This window comes from Emydura macquarii, unplaced genomic scaffold (genome assembly GCF_026122565.2).
Source record: "Emydura macquarii macquarii isolate MOO-44397 ecotype Brisbane River unplaced genomic scaffold, CSIRO-AGI_Emac_v2 contig_1253, whole genome shotgun sequence".
NCBI classification, from domain to species: Eukaryota; Metazoa; Chordata; order Testudines; family Chelidae; genus Emydura; species Emydura macquarii.
Genome location: NW_027131390.1, coordinates 87,337,879 through 87,349,681, shown reverse-complemented (window position 1 = coordinate 87,349,681; position 11,803 = coordinate 87,337,879).

Sequence of the window (11,803 nt, the reverse complement as noted above, 5' to 3'; positions counted from 1 at the left end):
AGGAGTGAAATCCTTGACCCATTGAAGTCCGTAGCAAAACACTCATTGACATCAGTGGGGCAAGGATTTCATCCAAAGATTCCAATGCGGACAAAAGGAAAATACTCTCCAACTAATCAAGCAAACCAACCAATCAAAATAACATTTTCTAAGGTAATTTCTAACTGATCTCCCAATGCATTTTGTCTGTCTCATAAACTCTTTGGGGCAGATACGATATTGTTCTTGCACAGTGCCAAATATGTCAGCACTTAAATAAAAAATAGTAAGAAGAAAGCAGTGAGTATTTGAATATACTAACATCAATGGAATGGAGACAAAATGCCTGCTGTTTTCCAAGTCCTAGTAGAACAAGGAGATTGTGGAATCTCATCTGCTTGCATTAGTGATATGCACTATGGCCCTAATCCAGCACAGCATTTAATATTAAAATTAAGCATTTGAGTAGTTCCAATGACTACTGAAATGGCTAAGTGCTTTGCTGGATCAGGGCCTAAGAGAGAAAGAGAATAGCAAAAAGTGATATCTGAATAGACAATGGGGAGAGAGAGAGAGAAAGAGAAGGCAATACAAATTCTCCTGCACCCTTTTCTCACCCCTTCAGCTGTTCACTGAGATGCGTATCCACAGTTTGACAGAGTCTGTACCTGTATGCAGAGGCACCCTTGGCTATATTTTATCTTCTCTCATAGTGTATATATCTGGGTATCAAGATGTTCACAGTGCAGTCCTCCACCCCCACAAATACACTTGTTCTGAATGACCAGACTTTTCTCTACACTAAATGACCCCATAACAACGATGTGGATGAAACCAGACAATCACTACACTCTTGAATGAACTCACACAGGAAAATGATAAAAGACAAAAACAGCATATCACATGTGGGTGAATACTTTTCACAAAGAGATCACTCTGTATCTGACCTATCAGTCATCATTGTCAAAGGAAACTTGCACAACACTTTCAAAAAATGAGCCTGGAATCTTAAATTCATAACTTTGTTAGACACTAAAAATCATGTTCTTAATAAAGACACTGGATTTATGTCTTATTACAACAACCTGTAACCCACTAACCCCTCCCCTTTTCGTCCTAATGGGCCACTTCACCTTGAATGGTCTCATAGAATATGTGGTCACTACTTATGCTAAACTATCTGTTTGACCTTGTATTTTACTCCTGGGGAATTCTGCACCACTGAACGCATGCCAGTTTCATGTCCAGTGTAGATTTCTTTGCTTTCCTGCAGAAAATGATGGGGAAGCAAAGGGAAACAAGAGTAGTCGTGCCCCTCCCCAGCAGCGTAGGCGCATTGTGGCCTGGAGCAGCCAGCAGAGAGATAAATCACTTGGGTGGGGGGGGGAGACTGGGGATGCCCATGGTCGTAGTTGGGAGGTGGTCGTTGCCCTCCCAACCAGAGGCAAGGTGTGGAGGTGGCATGCCGAGGCACGTGCCACTGCCCTCCCCATTTCTGAGTGTGCAGAGCTGCCTGGGTGAGCTACTACAGCTAGATGCTGCCTTCTAGGTCCTAGTGCTGATAGTTCTCCCCTTGTGTGTATGCTGGGCACCCTGCATGGTCACCATCCTGTTTTCTGTACAACGGTGAGTGCCCAAAGTGGGGCAGGTTAAGGAGGGTGGAGGAAATGGGGGAAGCTTGGTTGGGTGGGGGGAAGAGGCAGTGGGGAGGGGCACAGCAGCAGATGTGGCTCCCCCATTAAGTTGGCTCATTGAACCCGTACCCTGAGAAACCCCACCTCCCTCTGCACCTGGACCACCCCAATGAGCCCCCAACGGCTGGAGCCTCATCCACTAAGCCCCAACCAGCTTCATCCAGACCTTCATCCCACCAAGCTCCACTCACCAGTGCAGAATTATGCGCAGAATTCTTTTTTTTTTTGGTGCTGAATTTTTAATTTTTGGTGCAGAATTCCCTCGGAAGTAGTATTTGGCTGTGACACCCATGAGTACTTTTCCCAGACCTGAGGAAGAGCTCTGTGTAGCTCAAAAGTTTGTCTCTCACCAACAGAAGTTGGTGCAATAAAAGATACCTTATCCATCTTATCTCTTTAAATCCTGGAACCGACCTGCTTAGAAAAACACTACAAACAGAATTTTCTCTGTAAGATGATATTGACCTGCTGGTAGAGACTGGAAACTAGTTAAATGCACTTCCTGTTGTCTGCTCAAAAGGACAGTTGTATTATGGTAATTATTTTTAATGGCACTGGCATATCTAAGATGCCCATCATGTTATTTGTGGTAACTTGTGGCTAGGCTAAGGATTTGCATACAAGAGTACAGACGTAAATGTAGAATGGTGCAGTCCTGCTTATGTTCACCAGATATCAGTAGCTGTTAACAAGAAGTCTGTGTTCAGTGCAGAAGAAAACTAAAGCTGTGACTATTTTAAGATTAGGGAATAGAATGAAGAAAAAATTAATACAAGTGTGTATTATTACTGAACAAAACAAAGGGAGAGATATTCAAAGGCACAAAGGGCAGTTAGATACCTACGCTCCATTGCAAGTCAATGGGAATTGGGAGCCATTTTTGCCTTTGAAAATGCCTCCTGGAAGAGATGTGTTGCTTCCCCAAAGCACACGTTCTACAAAACAATAATAAGAAGCCTTTTGTCTTGTTTGTTGTGTTAACCAAACTCTCACAATCCTTCTTTTTGGGGAACTGGTGTCAGGTCTGCCTGGGAGGCCTGAGTTTTTCCATAAAAAACCTCACTGGTCTAAATGATGTAACTCCCTTGGCTCAGTTTTCAAATTGTGTTTATTCATTTACTTGCTAATTCATAACTTTCATCACAGTTTGTTTCTCAGTCAGTGTGGACTACTGAGGCTACTGTGTACATGCACATACATTAACACTCAATGTCTGAACATGGATCTCCATTGTGTTCTCGTCCCATTATGCTGCTCTAGTACTTCAAGGGAGCTAGAAGTCCTGCAGATCATCTGGCCACCAGGAAATTCTGCCATCATAAGAGGAATCCCTAGATGGTGTAGAGAGTGTGTAATGGCTCTATATCACTCTCTTCACAACCCACTGATGTAGTGAGTGTGGGTACTCAAACTTGCACAAAGGGCCCAGCTGGCCCAAGAAAGAGGGAAATGCAAATGTGATTTACAGCTACTTCTCTCTGTCTTTCTCTTCTCCCTGCAATCCTGCACTGAGCATAGCTTGACTACAGCAGAGGATTAGGATCCAAGAGATTCAGGCAGGATCACTTCTTTTTCCCTATTCAACGATAATCGCACTATTCTCTGTTCCAAACAACACTTTGTTAAAGCATGCTAAAGAAACTTTAGAGCACACCAGCAGGGTCTACATGTTAATGCTCAACATGTTAGTGCACTTTAGAAATCACACCTCCATTACTCCGCTATGTAGATGAGCCCTTGGTCAACCAACTTCATAAATTTAGAATAATTTAGACTCCTCCCTTTTTTTCTTTCAAACCTGTTGCTTTTCCTTTTATTTCCCAAACCTTGTCCCTTCATCTCTGTACCCACTTTTGAATCTCTGGTCCATTCCCTTGTTATCTTAGACTGTGATAAATATCTCCTCTCTGACTTGAAGTTATGCACCTAATCCTTTAGGTTGCCCTTGCTTGCAGCCCACATATCAAGTCCCCCCACTGGCTTCTTTTCTCTTTCCAAGTCAAGTTCCAACACTCCATCCTCAAGCCTCTGCATAGTGCCATCTCTGCCAACATCTGGGCTCTTGCCTCCTCCTAAAGCCTTTCTTGTATGCTACATTCTTTCAACTGCTTTCACCACAAAACTCTCTCCACCAAACTCATAATTCTGAACTCTTTTTCATTCTGTTCCCAAGTCTGAAATAGCCTCTTTCTTTCAGTGTGCCATGCAGCCTCATTGTCTGTGTTCAAGTTCCTCCTAAAGCCTTCTCTCTTTGGGCCATATAACACAGGTAACCATTCACCCTACCTCTTCTGCCTCCCGTCATAATCCTATAGTTTAGCGCTTGCTTTACAATACAAATATAAAGCTAGAATTTGATGGCTGGGGTCGGGGATGAGGAAACGTTGGAACTAGCAACAATGTGCCAAAGATAAAGACTCAATGCTTTACTTTTACGTAAATTCTTTCCCCCAGCCTTTGTCAGTACTTTATCTAATTTAGATCACAAGATCTTTGGGGCAGGGATATCCTTTGTATATCTGAAAGCACCGTGCAAATTAATAACACAATTTAAACACTGAAATAATAATACCAAGGGAAAGGGGCTTAATGCCACAAAACCTCTGTGCTTTAAAGCTTGAGGGTATGTCTCCACTACGCAGACTATGTCACCATAGAGCTGTAATGTAGATGCAGCATGAACACCACCACCCCAAACAATGCTAGCTCTGTTGACAGAAGTCCTCTTCTATCAACATAATCGTATCCCTGCTGGGGGTTATGTTGGCATAGCTATGTCTATCAGGAATGTGTTTTTTTCACACACCTAACTGACATAGCTATGCCGATGTAACTTTTTGGTGTAGACCAGGTCTAAGTGTGTAAGAGCTGTATTGCTGCTTCCCTCTACAGTGCAGAGAGGAACTATACATAAAGCATATTAGAAGTAACAGGACTAAGAAACTTTTCTATTATTTTTGTTGCTTTATTGCTGTCTGTTCAAGGCAGTGATGTTACTTAAGTACAGGTGAATTTAAACTTCTGTCTTAAAAATAAAAATTAGATGTTCATATCCCTTAGTGAACGAACACTTGACATGGCCTTCAATTTGTTTCAGTTATAAAACAGCTCTTCCTAGATGATTGCTTTGCTGATGCATTATAAGTATAAAACAAATCTATAGGCTTTGGTGCCTAGCTCAAAATCTAAAACTCAGAAAAAAGGAGTATAGCAGTTTTGTTATTCACAGCAATCACATCTAGTTACAGTCAAAGGCTCCTGCTCCCACTGAATTCAGTGACAGCCTTGCTATTCATTTCAGTGGAAAGAGGAGTAGATCTTTTATATTAAATTCAAAACAATAACGATTTATAATATCAGCATTTTCATACATTCATTTTTTTCACAAAACAATTGAACACAGTTGCTTGGCGCACTTGACAATTGGATTATCACATACAAATCTCATTTTCTTGCAAATTAATCATTGTGGTGGAACTCTGAATTTAGGTATAGAAGGACTGAAGAAATGCAATTTTAAGTCTTTATAGAAATTCCATTTGTTTTTTCTCATATAAAACTTTTCTAGATTCTGTTTAGTCTATACTGACTTGGCCTTATGCAATCCCAGTTTTAACAATACCAGGGTTACCATTTACCAGTACCAATACTAGGGTTAACACTTCAAGTTTCTCAAATCAGTCAATGGCTGAAATTTATGTTCTGAATTAATAAACATCAATTGCAAAGAAGTTGGTACCCCAATTCAAAGGAGACAGCAAAATCAAATGATCCAATTACAGATTTATCAAATATTAATCATGAAAATCTTCCAATCCTTTATAGTGCCAACATTCCTCTTCCAGGGTGAGAGGAAAGAAATTAGTAGCTGTCTTTGATTAAATTCTTAACTTGGAGATGACATTTCTCAATTGGAAGAGGAATACGCACAAGCAGAAGGTTTATACTGATTCTTCACTTTAAAATGTTTTGAGCCATGTCTATTAATTGACTTTGCTGAATATTTGTTCATTTGAAATTGAGGAAACTTCAGAACATTGGGCAGAGGCACACAGAACCCAGATAACTAACTGTTCTGACATATATGGGATTTACACAATTCTGTAATCCAGCAATTAATATGTTAACCATCTCACATCATAAAAACATGGGATAACTTGGAATGCAGTGTTCCTACTAGCCCACAAGTTCTATTCTATTTAATATAGCTACATTAATCAACATGACTTCACATCTGTCACATGTTGTTTGTTTTCTTATCCCTTCCCCAGAGAAAGAAGTGTTGGAATGGAGTGTCTTGTTTTGATAGGGTTGGTTTTGTCATTAATTATACCTGTTGTGTTATATATATATATACCTATGTGTTTGTGTTAGAGAAGCCTGCGTCAAAGAAATGTGCCTTGCTCTTGAAGTAGAAAGTGGTGAAGTTTGTGATACAAGTGCATGGGAAGGGGGATACAAGTTGATACATTGTTGCAAATAATATTCTATATTGCATCTGTTTAAAGAGAGCAAAAGCCCATCCCACAAACCAACTCCGTTTTCACCTGCGTGCACCACAGGTCTAAATACAGTACATCCAATGTGGTACCACTGTGAGATGCATCATGGAAAGCTGTCTCTATAACATCATGTGGGAAAGAAAACTGGAGATGGAAATGAACCATAGAAGGGACCAGTATAGTGGTTGGTAGGTCCATGACTGGACAATCTCCCCTTTCTAGGGGAGTGCCAGGCAGCAGCCGTATTTGTACTTAAAGAGTAGGGCTGGAAATACTTTTGCCCCTCTGTGATTCCTATGTTCAGATCTTATTAATTTTGTTTATGACCAAGGGACCAGGATCTGGTTTGAAGTGTGCAAAAGTTTCAAGTTTCAAGTGAGCAATGACCATTAGTTCATCTAGTCTGACTTCCTGTATATCATAGACCATTAATTTTAACCCAGATACCCCTATATTAAGACAAAAGTCTTTACTTGGATTAAAGCACTAAAGTTTGTTACGTCCTACTGAGAAATGTTTTCTAACATTATGTAGCCCAAGATCCAGTGTGCTTCAGCAGCAGCGATAAGAACTAGAAACGGTGGACTACAAACTGCTGTATTATGGGAGAACTTCCTGGTTCCTCCTAACAATTACCCTCTGACCACCCAGAAGTAAGTTTTACTGTGTGAAGCTAGGAGGTGCGCAAGGCAAGTAGAAAGGAGGCTATTGGACTGTAATCCCATGTTTCCTAACAGGTAGCACCAAAAAGGGTTTAAAGACAACCTTGGGAGGAGTTTAAATGATGCAAAAAGGAGAGCACTCGCTTGTCTGTTTTGGGGTTTAGTTATTGTGGGAGTTAGAAAATGTTTGTTAAGGGGCTGTTATACAAAGTGCCTCTGCGGTCTGCGCAGGAAGTTTTAGGACTGAAACTGGGAACACAAGGGTAACAGAGAAGAGGTCACTGGACTGTAATCCAGTTGTGTGTTTCTTTACAGATTAAAACAGCGGTTCTCAACCTTTTTTTCCCCGAGTACCACTCGGGTCAGGTACAGTCAGGTCAAGTCGGGAAAGAAAGGGGGGGGGGAGGGGACTTTCAGCGGCGGCAGGGTTTTGCGGCGGCGGGGTCGCATGGGGGGAACAATGCCTTCCGCTGAAACCCTGCCACCGTTTGCCCCTTTTCGGCGGCATGGTTTCGCGGGGGTGGGAGGGACTTTCGGCTGCGGCTGGGTTTCGTGGCCGGGGGGGGGGGGGGGGGGCGGGGGGGGGACTTTCGGCGGCGGATTCGGCGGCACGGTACGGCTCGCGTACCACCCAGGCTTCTTCGAAGTACCACCGGTGGTATGAGAACCGCTGAATTAAAACTTTGTTCCTGGTAGTTTGTCTGAGTGGGGCAGGGCCAGACTGGGTCCCATTGTAATCCAGGGGTGATTTGCTATTGATTTTAGTGTTTCAGGACTGAGACCTTAATCTCCAGCTCCATGGAATCTTCTTGGTGTGTTAAATTAAAGGTAAGCTTATTTTGAGGACATGCAAAGGAGGGCGTTTGTAGCTCTTCAGTATACAGCAGAGCTGCAGCGCTTGTCAGTACTACCCAGTCTGCATTGAGCATATAACCTGTATATGACTAAATTTACCTCAGATAGAAGCAGCTGCAATGCCACTAAAGTCAATAGCATTGCACGAGTTTGCAAGAGTTGTGAATTTGATTATTAGATGCCTAATTTAGTATGGCAGAGGCTACTTATGCAACAGCCTCAATTAAACTTCATTAAAACTTAGTTGAACTGAAATTAATCAAGTTGTGGTCTCTACAATTTGATTCATAGCTAAGCAGGCACTGTGAATGTACTAAAAATCTGCTGAAATACAGAACACACTAGATCAGATTCTCTCTTGTTCCAATGGTCTTAGTAAACAAAAGAGAAGTGGAAAAGTCCACACCAATAATGATGTCTGCTTGTATCATTGAAGAATAATTAAGGGCTTGATTTTCAGAAATTTGGGGTACCCCTGCTCCTTTTGATTTCAGCTGAAGGTTTAGCTGCTCAGAGTTTCTGAAAATTAGGCCCAAAGGTTTAACTGAAGTCAATGGGACTCTAAACAAGTACAAGGATCTGTCTGCAAGGATCAGCTTGCAGGATCAAGACCTGAGAAACTGCTTTTTTTTCAGCACATCCTGTCTATCTTTTTTATTTTTATCTAACATGCCTCCTTAAAGTAAAACACATACCTTCTGTTGCTATGCCTTCCATTGTCATCAATAGGAGAAGGATCAGACCCTTACTATAGAACTGTAACTAGGAAGCTATTAGGTTCATTTATAGAGTAAAAACCAAAGAAATCCAACCTAATCATTTTTATTAATAAAAAATGGCACTTGAATTAAAATAATACTGCAAACTTAGGTATCTTCCAATCTACTTCAGGTTCAGTTAGCTGTGGAGGCAGGATAATGTAGAAAGGAATAAAATATGGATTGCTAATCTGTCCTATACTCCCCTCTAGTGCATGTTGTTTGTGTGACTCCATCATTTCCCCATGTCAGAAACTTCTAAGTTTTATGCTTCCTCTTATTCTCATTGTTATTTATTTTATTTTCAGTATTTATTTTTTCTTGAATTATCCAATTGGTTGCTCTCTCCTTCACATAATCTGCTAAACCTATAGTCCTCTGCATTTGAAATGAGAAAGGTCTATTTCCAGTTTGTTACTGAAATGATAATGAAACAGAAGGGAGGAGACACTTTTGTGTAACATCTTGCAAGTGGGGCTAGATATAAGCTAACTTTCCTTGGAAATATAAAGGCTTCTATAGCAATGAGAGAACAAAAGGAACAAACAACAACATCTCTAGCCTAGGAGTAGATTTATTCACTATTGGCGGGTGTGTGTGTGTGTGTATGTGTGTAAAAACTGGTTCATCACCTTTTAAATGATGCAAACACATGAAAAGAAGCAGTCTCCTATTGGCCTTGGAGTGACTCTCTCTCTCTCTCTCTCTCTTTCTCTGTTGTTAAAAGGTAGAATTAATGACTCATCTTGGAGTCTTTTGTTTCTTGAAATCAGGGACATTGCCTGTCTGTCAGCAGAAGGTTTACCTAAGAGCTGAAATCACTAAGAGCTGAACCAGTAGAGGATCTGGGAAACCTTGCCTGACAATTAACAGAGCTGAGTGAGCACCAGGCAACTCCGGCAGTCAGGGTCCTGGTGTGGTCAGAGTCAGCAGAGAGGCCGGCACAGTTGGTGGTGGCCCGGTCAGCGGTTGGCAGAGGGGCCGGCACAATCAGTGCCAGCCCGGTGCAGTCAGCAGGAGCCAGGTGTGGTCGGTGCCAGTGGTCGGTGGGAAACAGGTGTGGTCACTGCCAGCGGTCGGGGACTCAGCGAGGCCCGAAGGCGGTAGGAGACAGCAGCGGAGGGGGCCTGGTCAAGCCTGTGTTGGACAGGAGTGGCATAGGGGGTGGAGCCACACCCAAGAGGTGGACATTGCGGTCAGTACAGGGGGAAGAAGGAAGGGAGAGGCAAAGGACACGCCCTGTACTCTGGGATGGGTTTGATTCATTGAGTTCATGAACTCTGTTTGCACTGTTTTCCCAAACCCAAAGCTCTCTTTTGCTATTAAAAGGTTTCTTTCTACACTCAGACTCTGTGCTTGTCAGAGGGGAAATATTGCCCTTTGGGGGGCACCCAGGGGATAGTGTGTAATTTCCCAGGTGACTGGGTGGGGGCTCGAGCCAGTTTGGTGTTGTATCATTGATAGGGACCCCTAGATATAGAACCTGGCCCTTGCTGCTGCTGACTTGGTCTGGCAGAAGGGTTACATATGTGTGCAACTGATTGGTCCTTCCTAAATGGAGTATTTTCCATTTGCCCTAATTGAATTTCATCCTATTTACTTGAGACCATTTCTCCAGTTTGTCCAGATCATTTTGAATTTTTATCCTATCCTTTAAAGCACTTGCAACCTCTCCCATCTTGGGTTAGTAATTCCCTGGATTGTCCTTATTCCCCTTTTTATAGATTGGCACTATATTTGCCCTTTTCCAGTCCTCTGGATTCTCTCCCATCTTCCATGACTTTTTGAAGATAATTGCTAATGTTGCAGATATCTCCTCAGTCAGCTCCTTCAGTATTCTAGGATGCATTTCATCAGGCCCTGGTGACTTGAAGACATCTAACTTCTCTAAGTAATTTTTAACTTGTTCTTTCCCTATTTTAGCTTCATATCCTACCTCATTTTCACTGGCATTCATTGAGGCCTGATTTACACTAGAAAGTTCCGTCGACGCAAGTTACAGCGATGATCAAAAAGTGCTTGTGCCCGTACATACAGCACTCACCGTGTTGCTGAAGTGTGTCCACATTTGTAGCTCTAGCGTCAACATGGAGAGCAGTGCACTGTGGGCAGTTATCCCATTATACAACTCACTTTGTGCCGCTAGGAGTTGTGGGGAGGTGTTGAGCTCAGTGCATCATGGGTGCTGGCTCAACATCCTATGGTGCATAGATTTCGGACCCATCATTCTGTGGGTTTCCGACTATGTTTCATGACATTTTTCAACAGCCCCTATTTCCTAAGCGTCCGCCATCTGCATCCGAAAGGATGGATCCTGCAGTGCTCTCCACTGTTATTGTTCTGAACACACTGTGGCTGGTCCAACAGTATATCATGACCGCCCAATCAGAACTGGAATCAGAGGCACCTGACCTGCTGTGTGCCATGCAAACAAACAGCACTATGCTACTGTTTGCATTCATGAAGCATCTGCACACAGTGAACCGCCACTTTTGGGCATATGAGACAAGCACTGAGTGGTGGGATCACATTGTTATGCAGGTCTGGGCTGATGAGCAGTGGCTGCAAAACTTTTGAATGCACAAAACCACCTTCACAGAACTCTGTGCGGAGCTTGTCCCTTCCCTGCAGCACAAGAACACCTGAATGAGAGGTGCCCTCTTGGTGGAGAAGCATGTGGTGATAGCCATGTGGAATCTTACAACTCCAGACTGCTACCGGTCGCTCACTAATCAGTTTGGAGTCAGCAGTCCACTACTAGAGTTATGTTTTCACAGGTGTGCAGGTCCATTAATCACATATTGTTACAAAGGACTGTGACTTTGGGCAATATGAAATAGTGGATGGCTTCACAGTGATGGGATTCCCCAACTGTGACAGGGCGATAGATGGCACGTATATCCCCGTTTTGGCTCTGGACCATCTGCAATGGAGTACATAAACAGAAGGGGTACGTCTCTATGGTACTTCAGGCACCTGTGGATCACAGTGGATGTTTCACTGATATGAACACGGGTTGGACAGGAAAGGTGCATGACTCATGCATCTTCAGGAACACTAATCTGTACAGAAAGCTGCAAGCAGCGACTTTCTTTCCAGACCAAAAGATTCCAATGGGGAATGTTAAAGTATCCATAGTGATCCTGGGAGACCCAGCCTACCCATTAATGCCGTGGCTCAGGAGCCTTATATGGGCAAACTGGATAGCAGCAAGGAATGTTTCAATAACAGGGCTGAGCAGGTGCCAAATGACCATTGAATGTGCCTTTGGCAGTTTAAAGGCTCACTGGAGGTGCCTTCACGGTAGGCTAGACCTCTATGAGGACAATATTTCCATGGTTATAGCCGCCTGT